General features: G+C 42.3%; 1 protein-coding gene across 3 annotated transcripts in view; it reads right to left on the reverse strand.

Moving 5' to 3' along the window:
• The window catches only part of STON2 (stonin 2), a 147,966-nt gene that overhangs the window by 54,580 nt on the left and 68,858 nt on the right, over positions 1 to 24,528 (reverse strand). The window lies entirely within an intron of this gene.

Consider the following 24,528-nt stretch of genomic DNA (forward strand, 5'->3'; position numbering starts at 1 on the left):
CTGGCCTTCCCAGGCGGGCACACCCAGGAGGAGGGAGAGGCCAAGCACAGACAGGGAGATTCTTCAGAGGCCATGCCTGAGATCTTGATTCTGATTCCTTTTGTTAATACTTCCTGAACTTTAAACCCAATCTGCACCAACATGGGTATTTTGGGGGAGGCCAATAACACTTGGGTAATTAGATTCCAAGAGCTTCATGCAAAGGTTACTTTGAAAAGGCAGTGCTTTAGTGCACGTACTTTTAAATTTAATCCTGAAATTTGTTTCCGCTGTGTTTGAGCATTAACACTAGAACAGGAAATGAGAGTAAGGGGGCAACCTTGGTGCAGGGGCCTGGAAATGCCTGGAGCAGGCAAACCTGGGTGTGATTAAGACAGTGAATTTCTCTATCTTTTAGGCACTAAATTTTAGAGAAACAGGATTCTCAACAGTCTCCTAAAGTCTGTGAACCTTGCCTTGTATAAGAGACACAGGCTTGAAATAAATAGGTATCCAGAAATCAAGATTTTAGAAATGGATTCCCACTGAAAATGCAAGACCTTGTTACCTGATAGCCTGACTTCTGATAAATCCTGAAATGAAGCCTTTCATAAATGGAGGGACCCTTCAGTAATTTGTCCTTTTATCAGTAGAAGGAGATGGGGAGATAGAGCCAAGGGTGAGGAGGACGGAACTAACCTTATTAGTACCGACTGTGGACGAGGTACTTCTCTTACCTAATCCTGAAAATGCATTTCTGAGGGAAGTATTCTTCCTCTTTCACATGTGAGCACCCTGAGACTCTGAGGTTAGGTAGCCTGGCTAGGGCTCAGCCAGCTAGGGAATGGAAGACCCAGGATCTGGACCCAGGTTTGCTTGAATCTGAGACCCAGACTCATCCACCAGGTATGTCACCCACAGTTATGTCACCCACATTTCCTGGTATTCCACCAGGTATGTCCCCCACAATTCCTGAAGAAATAGTCACCTTTTCTCCTTTTGCAGTCCACCTAAGCTTAAGTTACCTTTTCTTAAATTTTTACATCAGTTCCAAAACTGATGTGCCGTGAAATACAATTCTGCAGGATATTAACAGGTGTAACAAAGGTTAAAAACAATGTACTGTATAGTTTTCTGTATGATAGCTTTTCACAATCTTTAGTATACTACCATATATGGTACACGTCCAAGCTCGAGACTTAGTGTGCCACACGTCCTTTCCTGAAGCCTTTGTGAGTGGGAAAAGAGGATATTTTGGGTTGGGGAAACACTGTTCTAGAGATGGGTCACTGTTGTACTTTTCTCCCCCTCTGCTACAATCTGAATGTTAGCTTCCTTCCAAAATTAACATGTGGCATCCTAATGCCCAAAGTGGTGTCAGGAGGTGGGGCCTCTGGGAGGTGATTACATAATAAGGGTGGAGCCCTCATGAAAGGGATTCCAAAGGGGTTTCCACACACTTGCCTAGCCCCTTCCACCATGTGAGGACACAAGGAATCTTCCACCTATAAGAGGACCCCTGCCTGACCACGTTCCCACCCCAATCTCAGATTTCCAGCCTCCAGAACTGTGAGAAATGAATTTCTGTTGTTTACAAGCTACCCAGTCTGTGGTATCTTGTTACAGCAGCCCAAGTAGACCAGGAAATCTTTTTTTTTTTAATTTATAAAAAAATTCACGACAAAAAAGTTCAAACAGCATACAAGGGTATAAAGGAAAAAGTGAGGATCTACCTATTCTTTGTAACCACCAGTCCCACTCCCCAGAGGTAAGCATTCTTAGAAATTTCTTAGGAATCTGCTTTAGAAATTTTTATGCATATGAAGCACATATGAACACCCTTTTTAAGATATCACAATTGGGATTAAAGCATACCCACAATGCGTTATTTGGCACTTAAAAAAATGTTAATGATAGAGTTGAGATTTTTCATATCAGCCTACAGAATTGCTGCTGATAAATCAGAGAAAAGCAAAAGGAACATCTATAATATGGGATTACTGCTTTATAAAAGGGTCCCCTACCTGGGTCACAGTATACCTCAAGACTAGAAGTCACAATGCCCAGCCTCGCCTTCCGGTTCTGTGTAACCTCCACACTTGACACTCATGTATAAGATGGAAAGAACCTAAACCCTACCTCATATCACAGGTTGTCGTGAGGATCAGTAACAATGATGACAATGACATCCCAGCCACCATTTATTGAGCAGCTACTCTGTGCCAGGCATTTTTCTTAATGCCTTCTATGTATTAAGCCTTGCTCTCAACAACCCTGTGAAGTAGGTATTACTATTAGACCTATTTTACACATTGAAAGAGCCATCTCCCACTGCATACCCAGCACACAAGTGCACAATAAATGCTTGAAGTTGTATCAATTAAGTAAACATGATGTCAGCAACCTTGATCTTTGACACAATATACTCCTCACAGTGGCACGGTAAAGCGGATCCCATTTTTCCCTTAATAATGTTATAATTAAGGGTTCTGTTCCCAAACCTCACCTTGGCTTACTATAAATTCTAGACATAATAAAGTCTTGTAGAAACACAGCTACAACAAATCTCATAATCATTCAAAACAGTGAAATGAGGTTCCATGGCTCAGAGCATTTGAGAGATTGGCTGCTACAACCCCTCCTCTTTATTGATCAATGAAATCATATCCAGAAAATATGTGGGTCTTCTCTAAGACCTTGTTACACTATCTCAGCATGAAACAATTTTTAATTGTGCATACATTTCAAACCCATGTGATTAAGGGACTCCAACATAATTCTATATGTATATACAAAATATACCGTATCACAAATCTGACACAACATTAATACATACATTAGAACAAGCATCAAACATTTAATTAGAAGTAGCTTTCCCTGCCTCCTTAGAATTTTAAAGGTCATTTCAGGAATGGTGTGACTGACTCAGTTCTCCTAGAAAGACTAGGAATAATGTGAATACCATCTTATTCTCTCAATATATTTTCCTATAGAAGCCATAGGCCTTCAAAATTAGTCCACTGGGTACTTTTCCCCTACACGTGGTGGTGGCAGCACTTCTACAGTTTGAGGCATCACCCTGGGCCTTAACTTTAGTTTGGGGTGCCCATGCTTTGACCCGATCCTCCTGTCCATCTCTTTCTCATTCTTTTCTTTTCTTTTTTTCCTCTCCATCTACCTTCTCAAGCAAAGAAAGCCTTGACTCCTTCCCTCCTCCAGCTGTGACTCTCACACCCATATTAGACTCTGGTCAACAGCACAGTATTGAGAATGTGATAGGAGCTTATTCGTTTGGGGGGGGGGGGTATTTGTCCCCCATCCTGCCCTCTTAATTTAGCACAATCTTCACGTCCAATGCATTATTTCTTATTCCCAATTACATTCAGCCATGACCATCCACGAAGAAAGAAGTCTACGCCAGGAATAGATGGCGCAGCACTGCTCTGACATATGCACACACTTAAAAGACACAAAATGCTTGCTTTAGCTGCTCTGCAATCAGCAGTTGGGAAGGGGGCACCTGGGGGGCTCAGTGATTAAGTGTCTGACTTCAACTCAGGTCATGATCTCACAGTTTGTGGCTCTGTGCTGACAGCTGGGAGCCTGGAGCCTGCTTGGGATTCTGGTTCTCCCTCTCTCTCTCTCTGCCCCTCCCCCACTCACAGTCTGTCTCTCTCTCAAAAATAAATAAACATTAAAAAAAAAAAAAAAGGTTTGGGAAGGAACAACAGTGCTCGATTGCATCCAAGACAGGGCTTGGGTCCCAGTTTAGTTATGTTCTGATGAAGTCAGAGGTCAGAGTTCCAGTTTCCTGGTCTCTAAAGTGAGAATCATCTACCTCATAAGGCTGTGATTGAAGATTAACTGAAAGAAGTATGTAAAACATTTTGTAAATGGCACAGCACCACACAAATATCAGATAGTGACCATCACGGCTTCCGGCTCTCTAAATGTGTTGGCGGTGGAGCACGATAATCGCTTTAAAAGAGGAACCAAGTTGTTTCTGTTCATCATCTCCCACCACATGGCCTACTCAGCTGCTGTTCCCAAGGGAGGTCCATCACGATATTAACTGGCAGGTGAGCATAGATCCAGTAGAAAACAGACCAGCTTAATTTCATGTGGACACAGACGTTTTCCTCCATTCTTGCTTTATCAGATTTTCCGAACTACTTCCTTTTAGCATAATTATAAACCTTTTTGCTTTCAGCCTTTAAACTTTTTGTTATAGGGGCACCTGGGTGGCTCAGTTGGTTAAGTGTCCGACTCTTGATTTTGGCTCAGGTCATGATCTCATGGTTCATGGGTTTGAGGCCCACTTCGGGCTTTGTGCTGACAGCACTGAGCTTGCTTGGGATTCTCTCTCTCCCTCTTTCTCTGCCCCTCCCCAGCTCACACACATGCTCTGTCTCTCTCTCAAAATAAATAAACTTAAAAAAAATCTTTTTGTCATAAAAAATTTCAAGCATATATAAAAGTGGAGACAAAGGTGTAACAAACCTCCATGTATACATCACCAGCTTCAACAATTACCAACTCACTCACATCTTGTTTCACCCATTTCCCTCCCCATTCTGGATTATTTGGAAGCAAATTTTCAGTATCATATCATTTTATCCATATACATTTTTGCAGGTATCTCTAAAAGATAAGGATTCTGTGTGTAAACATAACCAAAATATTACATCAAAACTAAACTATAATTACTATATTACTGTAATCCAATATCCAGTTAGTGTTTAAATTTCTACAAATCTTTGAAAGATTTTTTTTTTTTGTACTTTGGTCAAATCAATTAGGCAACTGGTAGATACATGTTGTCTTTTCTAATCCAAAGCTTCTTCATCCATCTTTATTTTTTTTTCCTTGCGGTTTATTTGTTAAAGAAGCTGGTTCGTCATATAGACTATCCCACGACCACATCTTGACAATGGTGTGATTTAACATGTTCGTCTGCCCCTGTATTTCCTGTGAATTCACAGTTAAATCTAGAGGCTTGACCCAATTCATGTTTGGTTTTTGGACAGAATAGTTACTTGATAGGTGTTCTTGTGTACTTCCATCGGGAAGCAACTCATATTTGATTACCTCTGGTTGTGTGCACTTGGCAGCATTGAGAATCAGCGTCGAGGGCATTACTTCATGGGGACTGGAAAATGGTGATTTTTTCTCCCATTACTTCTTCATTTATTAAATGGGATGCTATTATTATTAAAAGTTGATATTTGACTGAAATTAAAGCATGAAATGAAATGAAACACAAAAAAAGAAAACCATTTTTGTCTGATATATTTAAAATTTTTTTTAATGTTTATTTATTTTTGAGACAGAGAGAGACAGAGCATGAACGGGGGAGGGGCAGAGAGAGAGGGAGACACAGAATCTGAAACAGGCTCCAGGCTCTGAGCCATCAGCCCAGAGCCCGACGCGGGGCTCGAACTCACGGACCGTGAGATCGTGACCTGAGCTGAAGTCAGATGCTTAACCGACTGAGCCACCCAGGCGCCCCTGTCTGATATATTTTAAACAATATCTACATATCTCATTAATAATGAAAAGATTATTTTAAAGTTTAATTAAAAAAAAAAACTACTCGACTTATGAGGAAACCTTCAATCAAAAGGTAGAGAAGGACTGGTCCATGGTACATCATTCAGATTCAAATGTGATTCCTTCAATTGTGAGCTTTTTTTTTTTTAATTTTTAAAAATGTTTATGTATTTTTGCGAGAGAGAAAGAGTGTGAGCAGAGAGAGAGAGGTAGAGAGAGTCAGAGACACAGAATCTGCTGCAGGCTCCAGGCTCTGAGCTGTCAGCACAGACCCCGACGTAGGGCTTGAGCCCATAAGCCGTGAGATCATGACCTGAGCCAAAAGCAAGAGTTGGACACTTAACCGACTGAGCCACCCAGGCACCCCACAATTGTGAGCTTTAGGACTTTGCTCAAGGTTTTTGGCATTCTTACCTTCATTTGGCATCCTTATTCTCTTTTCTCATCTATAAAATAGGCATAATAATGCCTATCTTATGACTCCTGTGAGGATTTATGGTAAAGTATGCAAAGAGCCTGTTCCAGTGGCTGAAAAATAGTAGATGCTCAATAAATTATAGTTACTACTAGTTTACCATTGTCTCCCCTGTAACTAGCACAGTGCCTGGCAAACAGCAGTAGCTCAATAAATGCTGGGTGGAAAAAGTGTTGATTCTTTTTACTCTGTCCCAAGCTGATGGTACTTTAATATTTCAAGACATTGGGGATACAGATGTGAACAAAAAGTCCCGTTCATGAATTTATGCAGGAATGGAAGAGGGAATTCTTTGCTCCCAGGGGAATTATTCTAGTCGGCTCTTTTGAAAATAAGTCCTATTAGTAACCCATGGGGTCAGGACATGAGAGGGCAGCACGACGAACTCAACTACATGAGAAGACATGAGAAGACATCAACTTTCACCAAAAGGAAAATATACCAGCATTGTCATCATATTTGACCTGAGGTGCATTAAGGCCTCACTCAGTGTGCTGGGTTTAACTGTGTCCCACAGAAATGGAGGCTAAAGTCCTAAGCTTCAGATTTGAGAATGTGACTTTATCTGAAAATAGTCTTTGAGAATGTAGCCAAGTTAATATGAGATTTTACAGCATTAGCGGGGGGCTCTAAATCTGATGACTGGTGTCCTTATAAGAGGCACCAGAGGTATCAAGGTACACAGGAAAAAAGATGGGATGAAGATGGAGTCAGAAATTAGTTATGCTGCATAAACCAAGAAATGGCAAGGATTGCCAGTAACTACCAGAAACTATAAGAGGCAGGAAGGACTGACTTTTCCCTACAGCTATCTGAGGGAACATGTCCCCACTGACATGCTGTTTGGGATTTCTAGCCCACAGAACTGTGAGAGAAAAAATTTCTCTTGTTTTAGGTCACCCAGTTTGTGGTAAGTTGTTATGGCAGCACTAGGAAACGAATACATCCAGTGAACCAAGACCAAAGGTATAGACCAATCAGCCCACCTATGCCTGTAACTGTCTAGTGAGAAAGAGGAAAGGAGAGGGGGGAATCCCAGACAAGAGAACCTGTTCCATTTTAATTCATCTTGTATCAACTGGGCCTATGACTGACTCTTCAAAGCTATGCAAGTACCAGCAGGCAAGCCTGCTTTACCTGAAAAGCAAGTAGGCAGAAGTCATGGAACTTGCTGGCACTGACACTTTGGGAATGAGCATGCTCTCTGTGGAATCTGGCAGGCGGAAAGGGGCAACAGTGCTGTCCAGGCAGGCGTGGTGGGGACAGCACTCTAGCCTAGGCATCCACCTTTCTATCCTTAGTGTATCTCAGGAAGTCTCTATGGTCTAAAGATGATGCTCCCAAACACTCCGGTAGTCACCTAATCACGCTGAGCCCCAGCAGACCACCCCTCAACAGTAAGAAGTCAATGCAACGGTGTGGTAGGGGACCTGGCACGCAGATGGTACTGGCTTGGTACCCTTTGCAAAACCATTGTCTGGATATCTGTAAACAGAAAATTGTGATGGGGGCCATTCACAAGCACTCACTGGGCCCCCTTTGTGTGCCAGGCACTGGGCTGGACACTGGAAAAATGAAGAATGAGCTACAGTCTTCGATAAAGTGATTGGATGGGACATGGAATCGGAGATGGCTTTCTTTCTTAAAATGTCTTTTCATGTTATAATAATGTTTTACAATAAAATGCTTAAAATTGAAACTCAGATCTAATTTTTTTTTAAAGATGTGGGAAAAGCGGTCACAGGCAGCTGTTTTGTTATTTATTTATTTCACAAATATATATGTGTATATATTTACAACACTGCTCAATCCTTCAGCAAGGCAATGCTCCAGGCACCTAGGGAGATAGTGCTGCCCTCCAATTTACCCCCACCCACACTGCACGCTAACATGGGGTCAGTAACACATGATTTCACACTTAATTGGTAGCTAATTATTTCAGATGTGCTAGTTTTATTTTCCCGGATTAGCTCCCCCACAGCAGAAATTCTCTCCTTTCACACCATCTGTTAGCACCTACTCAAAAGCCCACCATGCCCCAGGATTAGCTGGCCTTGCAGATGGAACTCTGTGACTGACTTCTACCTTTCCAGAAAACGAGCCATGACAAGCTGCCCCAGTGGTTATGTTAGGGCAAGGGAGGAGGCAGAAGAGACTGTGACTAAGAATCCCGCTCACTTTTAGGATCTGTTTAATCATTTCCTATTGGTTTGCCCTGAAATGGCACCACTGAGAGCATAGGGCAAAACATGCGAGTGGGTCTAAGGGATCCACCTATGAGGCACCAGTGCCCAGGAGACAGATGTGACCATGCATGTACACATGCGTGCATGTGCACTAGCATGCATACAACACCTGCAGCCTAAAGCCAATAAAGGCCTTCTCAGTGACTTTAGAATTTTATTGTCCACTGTGGCTGCCACAGATGCTTGGGATACTTGCTGGAAGCAACAAGGAGAATTGGCCCCACACGTCTCGGAAATGTGGGGGCAGGCATATTAAGTGAGACACTGTGCTAAGTTCTTCACATCTACTCTTTTATTTATTCCATTCAGAGGCACTACCAGGTCGTCCTGACCCTGTTTCAGTGGTTGGGAAACTGGCCAGAAGGGGCAGAGCCAGGATTGGATCTCGTGCCTTGGTGAGTCTAGCAAAGACTTCCTGCATGACCACAGTTCAACACTCTGGCCATATGTGCTGACAGAACCAGGATCAAGCAAAACTGTTAGTCCCCAGCCTTTTTTTTCTTCCATACCCAAAGCCATTGCTCACCAGTAGAAGCACTGAACTTTGGAGAATCAAATGATTCCACAAGGCTGGCCTCTACACATACCTCCAGCCTTGGACAGAGGAGAAAAAGAGAACCCCACTGTTAACTACCAAAGTAAGTTGAAAAGCTGCATCCTCCCTCCTCTGCATGCTCAGCAGCTAATTGAGGTTAGAGCCATAGAAACCAAACAAAAGGCTCCCAGGAGCCCACACTGCCTAGCCTAACTGCTGCCAGCCACTGTGGGAAGAGAAAAAGGGAGCCCCTCCCTCCTTCATTCCTCAACAGCTTAATGAAGATTTGGCCTGTCATCTTCCCAGGAACAAATTCTGTGGCTATCTGAAAGGGACTGATTTTTATTTTCAAACAACATAGCAGATCTGCCTTTGAAACCAGAGTCAGCAATAAAATGGGTCATAAACATGTATATGAGGTTATAAGACCTGAGAGGTGACTGGATTTCTCCCAGCCCTAAAATGAAACTCCTTAGGAAGTCCCTCAATGTCACCACTGGGGAGGGAGGGAAAGTTGGTGGAGGTCATGGCTTTCACTGTGCCACTAATACAGATGGCACTTTTTAGGCCAGGACCTCCTTGGTCTTGAAGCTACAGGCTTAGCTGCCTGATGCCATGTACCAGCAAATGAGAATATCCAGCTTTCTTTGCAAGTTAGGCATGATTCTGAAAAAAAGCCACATTCACACTCTAAAATGTCCACGATTCTAGCATACAAATGGCAGACTGATGGACTGACCAACTGAATGAATAAATAAGTACCATAAGCAAATACTATCTTTGAATCCAGCAAAGAAAACCCAATCATTTTCTTCTTAAAGTTATTTTTTAATCTTCTTTAAATCCCTCTTTCAGGGAGAGAAATTTCCCGGGAAGAAGCTGTCATGATTCAGATATTAGAATATTTTACTATTAATATCTCCAAGGGCCTTGAACTTCTTTGTCGTCTTCGAAGAACTAAGCTGACAAGTTGGCTATTTCTGGGACTGAGCATGTCTAGCTGTTTTCACAAAGGGAAGAAGTTATCACATGAAAACAGATAGATTTTTCCTTTATGGGTCTAAGACATGGTGATCATAATAACTCTAATTATTATTAGTGACTCTAAAAATTATTATGATTTTATTGGACGATATGACATCTATTAAATACATCTACTATATCAAGTGTTTTTCTTTGTGTATTATAGTGTTTTTATTCACCTTCATAAGAACTCTCTAAAACTGTTACTAGATGGGTCTAATTTTGCATATGAAGACACTGACGCTTGGGGCCCCTGGGTGGCTCAGTCGGTTAAGCGGTCTGATTCTTGATTTTGGCTCAGGTCATGATCCCAGGGTGATGAGATGAGCCAGGTCAGGCTCTGTGCTGGCTGTGGAGCCTGCTTAAGATTCTCTCTCACTCTCTGCCCCTCCCATCCTCAAAATAAAATAAAATAAAATAAATAAAAACAAAGACACTGAAGCTCAGAAAAGTTAAGTGCATTATACAAAGTCAAACTGCTAGTAAGTAGGGAAGCCAGTGTTCAAATTAGGCAGCTAGCCTCCAAAGGACTAGTGGGTAGATGGTAAAGTGATACCTCATCCACTGCAACAGTATATGAACACAGCACGGGTTGCCTCTCTAGGAAGTGCTTCCTTCAAAACAAGAGGTGTTCAGGCAATGACTACCAGAGTGAGAACTTCAGCTGCACTTGGGATTCAGGTCCCTGGTGATACTCAGCTCTTCCAATTCCACTGCATTGCACTACTTAGTATCAACACGCTTTTATTTTCTAGGTTTGGACGGATCCTATAGATAGATTTTTTCATCTTTGTCAGAAAGTATGTCATTCAAAGAGCAGAGGATCAGTTTGGGATCCCAGGTGATATCCCGATTCCTATCTAAAGAAAAGGTCTTGGTTTGCACACCTGTTCTGAAACTGCCTCTCTGCCTTCGTCTTGGAAGCGGACGGCAATCTGAGCTTGTCAAAGTTTCTGTTCTAAAGCCAGTCTCTGCAGTGGGAAAGATGCTACACGGCACCTGCAGTGCACATTACTCTCAAGCAAGCTCCAGTCAGAATGGATGTCAAGGTTCAAGCATGGCCATGAGGCTAAAGATAATCCTGATAATAAGAGGCCAGGTAAGACTCCATTAAACCAGCCTTACATAAGTCACCGTGGTGCCTCCAGAGCATTAGTAACTGGCCAAACCAATGCCCATGTCCTCTCTGTTGGAAGTGCTGAATCTAACAAGTACCTATAAAAGAAAAGTGAAATAATATATTTGTTGAAAGATGGCTCATTTTTCCTCCCTGTTTTTTTCCTTCTCTTCATTTACTTAAATATTAGGACACCATTCAAGTCTCACCACCCATTATACAGCTTTCAAAACAAAGGAGTTTGATAACGTGCTGAGTTCATCATCCAACCATGAATTAAGGTAAGAATCATGACCAAGTTTCTAGAACCTCTAAAATAGTGAAAACAACCACCTTTTATTTTTCTGAGGGCCCACAACTAGAATTCTAGCCCTTAAGCAAGCTCTTCATATCTGTCTCCCTTTCTGCTTCCAGTTCTTTGCCAATGTCTCCAAAATGCCTTTCCTGGGCATCTGGAAGAAAAGGGATCTTCCTTTAGGGATCTGAAGCACGTGGGCTGTTGTTACTTCCACAAGTGAGGCTGGTGCAAGGAAGCCCTGGCAAGTGGAAGGCAGAGATAGAGCAGGGGAAGAGCGATGAAGAATAAACATGCCAGGAGGTTTGGAAACACCTGACAGCAACTGGTGTGCCACCACGGGGAGCCAGGCTGCTTTCCTGAATAAAGATGTACTGCCCCTTCAAGCCATCTCACTTATAAAATTAATAAGTACTGGGGCGCCTGCATGGCTCAGTTGGTTAAACATCCGAGTCTTGATTTCAGCTTAGGTCATGATCCCAGGATCGTGGGATCTAGCCCTGCATCTGCCTCTGTGATGAGCATGGAGCCTGCTTAATGTTCGCTCTTTCTCTCCCTCTGCCCCTCTCTTCCACTCACGTGCACACACACACTCTATCTCTAAAATAAAAAAAAAAAATTAAAATAAGTACTAGGGATGTAATGTATAACATGATGAGCATAGTTAACACCACTGTAGGATATACAGAAAAGTTACTAAGAGAGTAGATCCTAAGAATTCTCATCACAAAGAGAAAATTTTTTAATTTTCTTCTTTTATACGAGAAGATGGATATTTGCTGAACTTATTGTAGTAGGTATTTCACAACATACGTATATCAAATCATTCCATGGTACACCTTAAACTTATACAGTGATGTAAGTCAGCTACTTTTTTCAATAAAACTGGTAAGAAAGAATTCCTTCCTTCCCAAAAGACTGGCTGCCAATTTTAACTACAAGAGTCAGCACTAAAAATGTGACCCTTTCCCTGTATGAAGACTGACAAGAGATACTCTCCAAGAACCAGCTCTCTGTGGTAATGGAAAGGAAAGGAAATAGGAATAAAGAACTGAGAGAAAGAAAAGAAGAAAGTAGGGAACAAAAGATCTTAGTACAAACCCTAGTCATGATGCTCTCAAAACTGACCAAGTATGTCTTCCCCACCCTAACATTCCTGCTGTTTCCATCTAACAAGATGTTCAGGGACGGTCTGGAGAGACAGATGAAACAGAAGAAGGTGCTGGTTGAAGAAAAGCCACTGTTTCACCTCTCAACAGCTGTTCTTTCTTTTGGTTCCATGGACACAGCTGGACTGTCAGTCCTGTGGCTACATGAAAAATCCTGCATCTACAAGGGAGATACAGGACAGAATGGAGGGAGGGGAAAAAGATCTAAATTAGAGGGAGACCAGGATTTCAAACCACAGCTGTGCATTCCACAAGCTTCATAAATAATATTCTTGGATTTACTATGGAGTCAGTCCTGCCAAAATTTACACTACAACTTGAAACCTAATTGAGGAAGGTCTTTCAAAAAAATGTCAACATGAGGGGCGCCTGGGTGGCTTGGTCGGTTGAGCGTCTGACTTCAGCTCAGGTCATGATCTCACGGTCCGTGAGTTCGAGCCCCGCGTCGGGCTCTGTGCTGACAGCTCAGAGCCTGGAGCCTGTTTCAGATTCTGTGTCTCCCTCTCTCTCTGCCCCTCCCCTGTTCATGCTCTGTCTCTCTCTGTCTCAAAAATAAATAAACGTTAAAAAAATTTTTTTTTTAATGCCAACATGAGAAAAGGCAACATTGAAAAAACTGTTAAGAGTAAGAATTAATGAAGCATATTTAGGGGAGAGAGAATTTAGTGATGTGGGAGAGAGACAAATACACAATATGCAATGGGGTGGTGCTTGAAGGAGCTAGGTTCTTGATGAGGCAAAAGGATCAAATCAAAACTTTGGTTTTTAGCAGAGCTTAGCAGCATAGAGACTGTGAATATCTGGTAGGAGTCACCCAGGACTGACAACTGTCCAAGGGTATGGTGGCAGGTCAGGGTTCTCTGACTGAGAATTCTAAGGCTACTCATAGAGTATTGAAGAAAAAAACTGCCCTTGGGGTCCAGCCAGGGTTGGAAAGCAAGTGAAACCAGGAAATCACCCAAGAAGTTCCAGCTGAAAATGAGATCCGAAGCTTGGCATGTCATAGAACAGCTGAGAGGACAAGTTCCAGTAATAGCTGACATCTATATAATGTTCCTGGTTTATAAGGTAACTTGACATTGCCTACTTCACCTTATTTCTCAACAAATCCTGTGAGGTAGTCAGGTAGAGTGGGTATCACTATCGCTGTGTTCCCGATGAAGACATGGAGACTTGGAGAGGTGAGGTGATTTGCCAAAGTCTTATCGCTGCTAAGCTGGAGAGCAAGCCCTCCGAATGCTCATTTCACTACACCACGACCTCAGAGTACTGGAAATATCATTAAAGGAAAGATAGACTTAAGAGGACATAAGTCAAGGGCCAACATCAGCAGTGTGATGTGCATGAACTGGGCAGACAGTGGTAGAAGTGGGGCACTGGAGGTTCACCTAAAAGTGTGGAAGGATGGCAGGTCAACAGTGGCACCGAAAGTAATTTAGGGGAGTGGGCATTACACTAGTCCTCCTAAGGTTTGAGAAATTAAGGCCACTGAGAGAGCAGGGGAAGCCAGACTCCTTCAGGACAAGGAATTATGAGGAACACACTATACAGGCAGAGAAGGCCGGAATATTTCCTCACCAGCAGCTAGGGTTCAACAGCTACAAGACGGCTTGGGGTAGAGTGAGTGTATGCATTAGTGAGTGAATAAATGAACGGAAGCCAAAGGAGCAGGGCAGAGGGTTCTGACCTCCAATACATGATCAGCAACAGCACGGCTGAGCAAGATTTCAGGCCAAGAGGTGGTAGGGTTCCATCAGTGACAGGAAAGGAGGTAGAAGAGGTCATGGAACCTTCCCAAGATTCTAACTAGAATATTAGTGTGAGGATGTGAGAACTTCTGTGAGCTTCAACTGAGACAGCATACGTCAAAGTAGCTGATGGTGCCTGGCAAATGGTAGGTACTCAATAAACTTTGGACAAAGCTGCAATTGAGTCATGTGGACCTTGGGGAGTTTTCTCCTCACTGTTGACTTGTCTCTCGGTGAAATGTTTACTGATACTATTCTAGGCAATGTGTTTGAGGTGATCTAATAAGGAATCAGACATTGACATTGCTCTTACCCCCAGGGCACATCTGATAGAGACTACAATATAATCGGGTTGCGAATATTCACTTGGTCAGCAAATAATTATCAAGCATCCACTATGTGCCAGGCACTGGTGATACATCAGCAACATCACAAAGTCTCTGCACACACAGAGTTTATGTGGGCACGACAATCAGAAACAGGCAAATATCCTCAGATGGGGTTAAGTGCAATGGAGAAACACAAGCAGGTAAGGAGACAGTAAATTGGGTGAAGGTGACTCTGTGTTAGATGGGGTGATCCAAGGAGGTGGTAAACGAGCAGAGACCTGAATGGAATAAGAGAGCAAGATATGTGAAATTATTGAAGAACAGCCTTGCAGACAGAGGGAACAGCAAGGGAAAGAGCCTAGAGGCACAGAACACCAAGTGTTCAGTCTGGGAAGAATATGATAAACAAGAAGTTGGTAGGGACACAGTGGAGCTACTGAGAAGTGACTCCTACCTTGGGGTGTTGGTGCATCTCTGGGGCGCATGACAAGGAATCCAAGGTGGCTTCCCAGAGGAGTAGGCACTTGGGCTGGACCTTAATAGAGAAACACCATTTGTACTCGTGGCAAAGGAACACTGCAAAGCAAAGTCCAAAGGGAGGAAAGCAAAAGGTGTATGTGTGGAGAACAAAAAAGTTTGATTTGGATGGAGAGCACATTTGATAGAGGGAAATGGTTAAAAACCATACTGGAAAGGTAAGACAAGGCCAGAATTGAGGGAAGAGGGAGTGGGCAAGAAATAGCAGAAAGTAAGGAAACATGTAATTTTTGAACATGTACTATCCACTAGGCATGGGGATAGGTACTTTGTAATATTTCACTTAATTTTTATTTATTTCAATATATTTCTTAGTAAATACTTCCTGATACACATTGTCAGCCTCATGTTATAGGTGAGAAACAGGCTATGGAAGGTTACACCTGAGTGTGACTCGTGGATGTTGAGGTAAGGAGGTCAAAGTTTGGGAAGGGGAAATCACGGAAGGTTTGTAAACACAGGAGGGACATGGGCAGCACCATGCCACCCTGGGATGAAACAGGCTGTGACTCCAGGACCAGGGGACAAGCAAATGACAGTTCAGATCTCAGACTATCAAATTCTGGGATTAGTGGTCTTATTTCTCTTGTATTCCCAAGGCCACAGGGCACAACGCTAGGTCTACATTAGGTTGTCAGATCTTGATTAATAATCTACCTGACCTGAAGTTCAAAAACAAGAAAAGCACAGCACCTGTTCAATGTACTCCTCCTTGTCTTGTGAGTGGGGTTATGTGTGAGACACCAGGGCTGTTCTTTCTGACAAGTCAAAAAGGAATGACTTACAGGTCCTTTGACACTGAAAAGTTGCATTTGTTTGTTTTAAATAAAACAGATTGTAACACACCAATACAATGGAACACTACTCATCAATAGAAAACAATGAATTACTGATACATGCAACATGGATGAGTCTCCAAATAATTATGCTGAGTGAAAGAACCCAAATTAGAGAGGCTACTGTGTAATTCCATTTCTATAAATTCTTGAAAGTGCAAACAAATCTGCATAAGCAGAGAGTGGGTACCTGGGGTGGGAGGTGGGGGGACAGTGAGAAAGGGAGGGTTACAAATGGACACGAGGAACTATTGGGTGTTCCTCAGATATGCTCATTATCCTCATTATGGTGATGACTTCACAGATGTATATGTGTGTCAAAGCACATCACGCTGTACATTATAAATATTCATAATATAGTCTATGTCTATTACCCTTCAGTAAAGCTGGGGAAAAATATAATGGTGTAGAGCTTAAACAGGGGCCCTGTAATCGTATGAATTTCTATAACTTTTGTGGCATAGACTTCTCATGTTCGTAAATATTGGTGTTCTCTGCTTTCTGGCCACATACTTAGGCCACATTTTCCAGCCTCTCTGGCTGTAAGGCGTGGCCAGGCCCTGAGTTCTGCCAATACGATGTTCTCCTTCCCCTCCCACCCACTACCTGACTGGAGGAGACTCTGAGGACACATCGTAGCTTGGGTCCCTGAACTCTGGAGCATGGAACCCTGTCTCCACCCTGCATTCACAGTGGTATGAATGAGAAATAAACTTGGAACCATATAGAAACACTGAAATCTTGGACTTGTTAGAGTGGTTAGTCTCCTAGACAAGGACATTATATAAATAATAATAATTAATACTTAGCAATATAATCTACAGTCTATTAAACCTATAAAGTATAATGTAAAGTGTATCATTAGTATAATGTGTTATATAGTACATATTAATAAATTAATCAGTGTATTAATATTCCTAATACCAACATTAATATTGGTAGCAGAACAGAGAGCAAACCATTGAAACTTAATAGGTCTTAGTTTCCTCCTCTGTGAAAAGGGAAGATTTTTCTGCTTATCTCACAGGCTATAATAAAGAATAAATAAAATTATGTATGTGAAAGCTTTTTGAAAATAAGCATACCTTTCACCTACAATATAATTACCATAACTGCTATTATGAATATCTCTATTTGATTTCCTGAGGCCTAGTTTATGGTTTTACTTCCAGTGAGGTCCAGGTGACTTTTCTTTGTTCCAAGCCAGAAAGACCTCACCCTTAGCTCTAGTAAGTGCCTCATACTTGATATGATATGAGAAGATAGAATCTGAAGACCATTCATGGGGACCATTCTTTTTGGTACAAGACGGGAGACACATGGGTAGATATATTCAAATGTAAACTCATAGATAATGGATACATTAAAAAAAAAATAAAAATACTATCCACTATTCTTTTTGTTGTTGTTGTTAAAAAATTTTTTTCAAGTGTTTGTTTATTTTGAGAGAGACAGAGACAGCGCCAGTTCGGGGGAGGGGGGAAGAGAGAGGAAGAGAGAGAATTCCAAGCAGGCCCTATTGTCAGCACAGAGCCTGACATGGAGCTTGAACCCATGAAACTGTGAGATCATGACCTGCGCTGAAACCAAGAGGCAGATGCTTAATCGACTGAGCTGCCCAGGCACTCCTACTACCCACTATTCTTCATATTAGGGGCTTCATTTGTATTTTCTCATTTTATGAGTTTCCCCCCAAAATCTGAACCTGAATTTGATTTCTGGAAGGTCACAAGGGAAGTGACAAAAGACAGATGTATCGATAATTGAAACCATCACTAACTGGAGAAAGGACCTGAAATGTCACTGAATGCTAACAATTCACCAGCAGCAACAGAGGGATCACAGCAGTATGGGGCCTGTACGCGCCCACTCAAGAACTCCAGTCAACTCCTGGGATTTGTTTCAGACTCTCCTGGGTAGGGCTACCATGCACATAACAAAAAGTTGTGCCAATATCATATTTGAAGTGGGTAAAGTAGGACAACTTCAACTAATGTCACCTCTTCATTTTGGAATTAGTGACCTTAATCTAAACGATGCCACAGTTAACAGATAAGCCCAGAATCTCAATGGCTTATTACACGATTTACATCTCACATCTGTCAAGAATCCGCCATGGCTCTGTCGCACATCATTCCAAGGCCCAGGCCGGAAGAGCGGCCCCTGTCTAGACCATCAGACTCACCCCCAAGCATTGGTGGGCACTGCCCTAAGGATTTAGATGCTGGCTAACATAGGTCTCAGTATTTAAAAGTACAGACCAAGCTAAAACCTGTTAAATGAAGTGTATCCTATCCTCCTCGATGAGTATGTGTTCATAACAAACCAGAAGGCCAAGATGGAATGGCAGCTTGTTGGACCCCTTGGGGCTCCACACAGAAACATCACTGTGTAGGAGGAAGTGGCCCTGCCTGAGGCTTGCCCCATTCCTTCTCCTCCAGCCCAGCCCACCCCAGCCTGCACTGGGGAGGCTCCCCCTGGCCCCACACTCAAGCTCCATTCTCAGCCCGTCTGCCTGGGGCTGCACACACCAGCAGTGTGGGCTGTGCCTGGGTGCACAAGTCCAGGACGAAGCCAGGGAGCAGGCCCGTGGCTGTGTAGGAAGAGGGTCCTGGAGTCCTGGGTACAGGGACTGTGCTCTGGAAGATGGGAAGTGAGGACCAGTGAAGCCAGAGGAACACCAAAACAGGGTCCAAGCCAGGGTCTGCCTGAGGGTGACATGTGGGGGCTCTGACAAAGGGAAAAGGGGTGGTGTTGGAAGCACACGGAACTCTGTGCCTGAAGTATCACGTCCACCTGCATTTCACCAGCCAAGCCTGATGTCAATGGGGCAGGAATAGAATATCATTCTGCAGGAGTGTATATGCGGGGCGGGGGGGGGGGGGGGGCTACATCAGAGAGAGGGATGGTGAATATTTTCACCAGGAATAGCATCTTCTTTCCTTAGACACCAGTACTGGGATGTTTAAGGAAGGAGGGGGAAAATATTCAGGAGTTTGAAAATAAATATTAACAGCTCACAACTGGTTGATTTCTAAACGCAGTGAAATGGCAAAGTGCCTTGCAAATAGCAAACACTCAGTGAAAAGGGGGGAACTGGACTGAAATATGCCAAAGTGGAAAATGCCCCCACAATCCCAGCATCCTCTGCAGGAAAAGGACAATTACTTGGCAAAGGGAAAACAGTAAGTCTCCCGGGATACATTCTGGCTCAAACTAATAACGTGTTGCTTGAGGCAACCAATTTGTACAAAACAAGCCAATCCTGAAGTCGGGGGTGGTGGGGCGGAGGGGGGGAGGGTGAGCAGGCGGGGCATGCAAGTAAACCTGGCAGCTGCTCCTGAAACCCAACCCCCCCCCCCCACCCCGCTGTCCTCCCTCCCACCTCTTCTCAGGAAAGCTTTTCCTCCAGATCTCACTTCTGCAGAAAAAAGACAGACACGAGTAGTTTCACAGGCATGTTGAGTGAGCCCACCCTTCAGCCAATGAGATCTGAGAGAATAAAAGAAACTGCCTTTCTGTAAAGGTGGTTTATAAAAACTAGCCAGACATAAAATAGAACATATTTGGGGCTTGATTTAGCTGTTTTTCCACAACTTTAAGAAATTTTCTTACCACCGACTGGATGCTAGCTCTTAAATAGGAGGAATTCTAAAAACTACATTATATTGCCATCATCATAATGGCAACTCCTTACCATATTCCAGGAACTTTATGGACCTGGTCTCATTTAACCCTCAGAACAAGCTTGCAAGGTCAGTATTACCATTATTATTTCCATTTCGCAGCTGAGACACTAAAAGTCAGTGTGATTAAATAATTTGCTGATGGGGCACCTGGGTGGCTCAGTTGGTTGGGTGGCCGACTATAGCTCAGATCATAATCTCGCGGTCTGTGAGTTCAAGCCCCGCGTCGGGCTCTGTCCTGAGTGCTCAGAACCTGGAGCCTGCTTCCAATTCTATGTCTCCCTCTCTCTCTGCCCCTTCCCTGCTTGCTCTCAGTGTCTGTCTGTCTGTGTCTCTCTCTCTCAAAAATAATAAACAATAAAAAAAATTTAAAAAGAAAATAATTTGCTGAATATCATAGAGCAGGAGAGTAGCGGAGATGGTGTTTGGTCTATCAAACCCAGAGAACGACAGCTTTCCATTACACTGTAGCTACCTCCTGCCAAGAATAAACAACTAGCATTACATCAGTGAAAACTTAAACACAAGTACATGACTGCAGTATCTGAAATACTAGCCACCCCCCTCTAAAGCAAAGAGGCCAGCACTCAATACTCTCCCCCAACAAATAAGCCTGCCCCAAACAGACACATCTATCATATAAAAACTTTCAAAATAGCTTCTGTAACATATTTAATTTTCTAAATTCATTTTTTATTTTTTCTGATTTTTAGAGTGATCTAGGAATATTATACATAATTCAGATTTGCAGAAATATAGTAAGGAAAGTCCCTGAGATAATCAATATTATCAGTTTGGGATATCTTGCCAAACTTTTTTCTATATACTTAGATATATATATATACATACACACACACACACACACACACACACACACACACACGCACACACAGACGAATACAGCAAAAGTATATATAGGCCAATATAGCAAAATGATTATACATTCTATCCTCTAACGTTTTTCTTTTTTTTTTTTTAATGTTTATTTATTTTGAGAGAGAGAAGTGGGGAGGGGCAGAGAGAAAGGGAGACAGAGAATCCCAAGCAGGCTCCAAGTTGTCAGCACAGAGTCCGATGTAGGGCTTGAACTCACAAACCATGAGATCACAACCTGAGCCAAAACCAAGAGTCGCGCCACCCAGGCACCCCTTTAACCTCTCTTTTTCAATTAACAATATAATTGGATCACTTTCCCTGACTGCATAACATTCCATTTTACTTGATTACTTGGTTGGATATTTGGGTTTTGTTTGCTTTTACTAATATAAACAGTGCTGCATGGCATACTCAGGTACATGTCTAGTTATTTTCTAGGGACAAAATAACAGTTACAGAGTGTGACATTTAAATTAATACTAAGGGTTAGAAAGGTCTTTCCACACTCCAGGCATGCAAAGTCACAATTCTCCACTCCCAACACAAGAATGCTTTCAATCATTTACACTTTACCAAGCTAACAGATATTCTTGTTTAATCTGTACAACTGAATAGGGATTAATCAGCTCTTTATATCACTTCTTTGCATTTCTTCTTTTATGAACGAACATATTTACTTTTGAACTAGCATGTAAGCCAACGAGTCTAGCAGGACCCACCAAGCCATTCTGTAGATAAGCAGGTGAAAAGGCTGAGCGAGGGATTTATTAAGCATAAGCAATTCCTTTCCCCTTAGTATAGCTGTGGGAAGTAGGCTCTAAGTGGAGCATCAGATGCAGATTCCAGTTTCTATAGCAAGTCACACTGCTAATGATGGTTCCAGAAAGACTATAGATGACGAGTGTATAGTGTCAATCTGCATATCTTGGGCAGGGAAGGGAGAAGACTTTTAAGTTGTGTTTGCATCATGTTATGGGCTGAACTGTGTGTCCCCCAAATTCATACGTTGAAATGTTAACCCCCTAGTACCTCAGCATGTGGTGTATTTGGAGATAGGGTCTTTAAAGAGATTGTTAAATTAAAGTGAGGTCTCAAGGGTGGGCCCTAATCCAGTATGACCATCCTTGTAAGAAGAAGAGATCAGGACACAGACACACCTAGAGACAATACCATTTGAAGACATAGGGCAGAGACTTCAGAAGAAACCAACTCTACTAATGTCTTGATCTCAGACTTATGGCCTTCAGAATTATGAGGAAATGAATTTCTGTGGTTTAAGCCATTCAGCCTATGGCCGCCCTAGTAAACAAATACAATTCGCACTCCACATAAGTTGTCCATTTCACAGTAAAAGAGCTGACGAACACCCTTGGTGCTTTCACTTTGAAGGACTAACATCTTGTTGACATTTATAACCCTTTGTCTAGCACTTCTCTCTGTTTCTAGATGAACTGTAAGATGGTGACATGAATTTGTTCTTGAGGCTCATGGCAGATGTGACTCCTGCCAAAGACAGCTGCCCTTTTAGAGGAAATAGCATAATCCATTTCCTCACTTGATCCATAATCTATTTCCTCACTTAAGCTGAGAATTCATTCTCTCCCTTGAAAGAAGCATGAAAAGTTAACTCCCATTTCTGAAGAAAGCCTATGTTAATAAAACATTAATAAAGAGCCTTTCTAAGCTCTGAGGACTTTGCAAATGGAAGGAAGAGATGCCACTGTGGTAAAGTGAGGTAAGGTGAGAACAGATCTGTTAGGAAAAAAGCACTTTAGCACATCTTCAATAAGATGGCCTGCCACTCACTGCAAAAGAGCCCCCAAAGAGAATTACAAAGACCCAGACCTTGTCCCACCTAGACTTCAGCATCAGGAAAAGAAATGTGTGATCTAAAATACATTAGCTTGGGGGTCAAGAGACTTTCCATGGCCATGTCTCATCAAGGTGCCAAAATTATTAAGAAAAAAACCAAAAAAACCCAACACGATTCTTTGGATCTGAGGGGCTTTTAACTTGTTCATGAGTGAACTGAACCCTCAAGAAAGAGGATCCATTGCCTATTTCAGGGGGGAAAAAAGAAGATAAAACGTTTAGAGAGGACTGAAATGAAGAATAGCCAGTTGTGCCTGGCCAAAAATCTCTTAGGGTTTTAAATGATTCAAAGGGTGGGTAAGGGACAAGGAATTATAAGGCCTGACTCTGCTGCTAATACTTAGTCCTTGGCTTTTCCCCCCCATAAAATGAAGAAATTCTACTAAGTGATCTCTTAAATTTCCTCTAACTTTAAAGGTCTATGATAGTTAAAGGATCCAAACCAATCATTATGATCCCAGCCAAAATACGAAGCCGTCTATTTCCAGAAGCTTCTGGGCTAATGACAACACTTGAGAGGGCATGGCATACTAGCACTGTGGTTTGAGCTTTTTACATCCACTGATATTTTGTTGAGTTTGAGTTAACATTTTATTACCTGAAAAAAGCACAGCTCATGATTCTTTTTGGAGCCTGACTTTGCTGGGTACTGAGTGCTTTGCACAAGAGCCTCAGTGAGCAAGCCCTAATCTCATTTACACCAGTGATATTATACCACTCACCCGGGGAGCTACTTAAAGTGGAATATAACATCTTAAATGGGTGAATCTGATGACATACATTTAAAATATTCCATAAAATAATTAAAAATTATGACCAGATAAACTCATTTCTATTTTTCCAAATTCTCTTTCTAGATGAGTATACTTGCGACCAAGGTACCTGGAAGCAAATTTTTCTTTTTTCTGAGGTGGGAGGCAAGGATATAACATTGATGCAATCTGGCAACAAGAGATGTGACTAAAAACATCCACTGGACACCTCATTAGTTCCAGACACTGTACTGGAGACCAGACTGTTGGAACAATCCAAGTAGGAAAATATCGGTGTTGCTGCCCTCAAGGACCTGAGTATCGTCGGGAAATGAATGAACCACTCAAAGACCTCTCCTGCCAAAAATAGAAGAGCTGGAACAGGTACTATGACCTAGAGTAAAGCTGGGGAGAGAACTTTCTCAGGGTAGCTCACTCAGGAATGCCCCATCTTTAGGAACATACACGGCACAAAGTAAGGATTCTGCATGAGAAAACTTCTTTTGAATTTTGTCTTAAACAATCAGTAAGACTTTGTCATATGGGGGGAAAAAAAGGAGTTACTCAGGGTAAAAAGCAGGAGTAAGTAGAGGAATAGAAATGGAACATTTTGGGGCACCTGGGTGGCTCAGTTGGTTAATTGTCTGATTAATCATGACTCAGGTCATGATCTCATGGTTCGTGGGTTCGAGCCCCATGTCAGGCTCTGTGCTGACAGCTCAAAGGGTGGAGCCTGCTTCAGATTCTGTGTCTCCCTCTTTCTCTGTCCTCTCTCTCAAAATAAATTAATAAATAAATATAAATAAACGTTAAAAAAAAGAAATGGAACATTTTGAAGCATAATGAGAGAAACAGTATGATTGGGGTTCTATCCATTCTAAATACTAAATGTCTTTTGAATCTGTTCAGTTTCCTCTAATCTAATCCAGTCCCCTAGACCAGACCACCATATACACCACCCAGATTACTGTAGTATGTTAGCACTACCAGTAATATAACCAATAACTACCATGATTCCCAAGGAGCAATGAGATGAGTGATCCTTTGAGATATCTGTCACAATGATAATGTGATATGGAAACACCTGTGATTTCTGTTGACAATTAAGTGGGAGGTACTTCTAGTACCACTGGGGTTTGTTGCCTGCATCCATAATTGAGGGAAATGCTCATTGTACTAACTTCCCTATAGGTGAGAGACAATAAATACCTATCCTCCAAATTCATGGCCCCTCTGGATTCTAAGTGGTCACAAATACCCAGTATTGATCACCTATTTAGAACTGAAAGAACAGAACATCTTAAACTCTGCCTTCTGGGACTGGGTACAGAGAAGTGGTCCTTCCAGTGAGCTTAGCCACAAGAGGGATACAGCTGCAGAGTGTTGACAAGCCTCGGTGTCAATCTCAATTTTGTCACTTAACTAATGTGTGGCTCTGGGCATTGGTGTCCTCATCTATAAAAGGAAAATCATAAGACTGAAAAGAACACCACAGAAGATAAT

This window comes from Prionailurus viverrinus, chromosome B3, assembly GCF_022837055.1.
Source record: "Prionailurus viverrinus isolate Anna chromosome B3, UM_Priviv_1.0, whole genome shotgun sequence".
Taxonomy (NCBI): domain Eukaryota; kingdom Metazoa; phylum Chordata; class Mammalia; order Carnivora; family Felidae; genus Prionailurus; species Prionailurus viverrinus.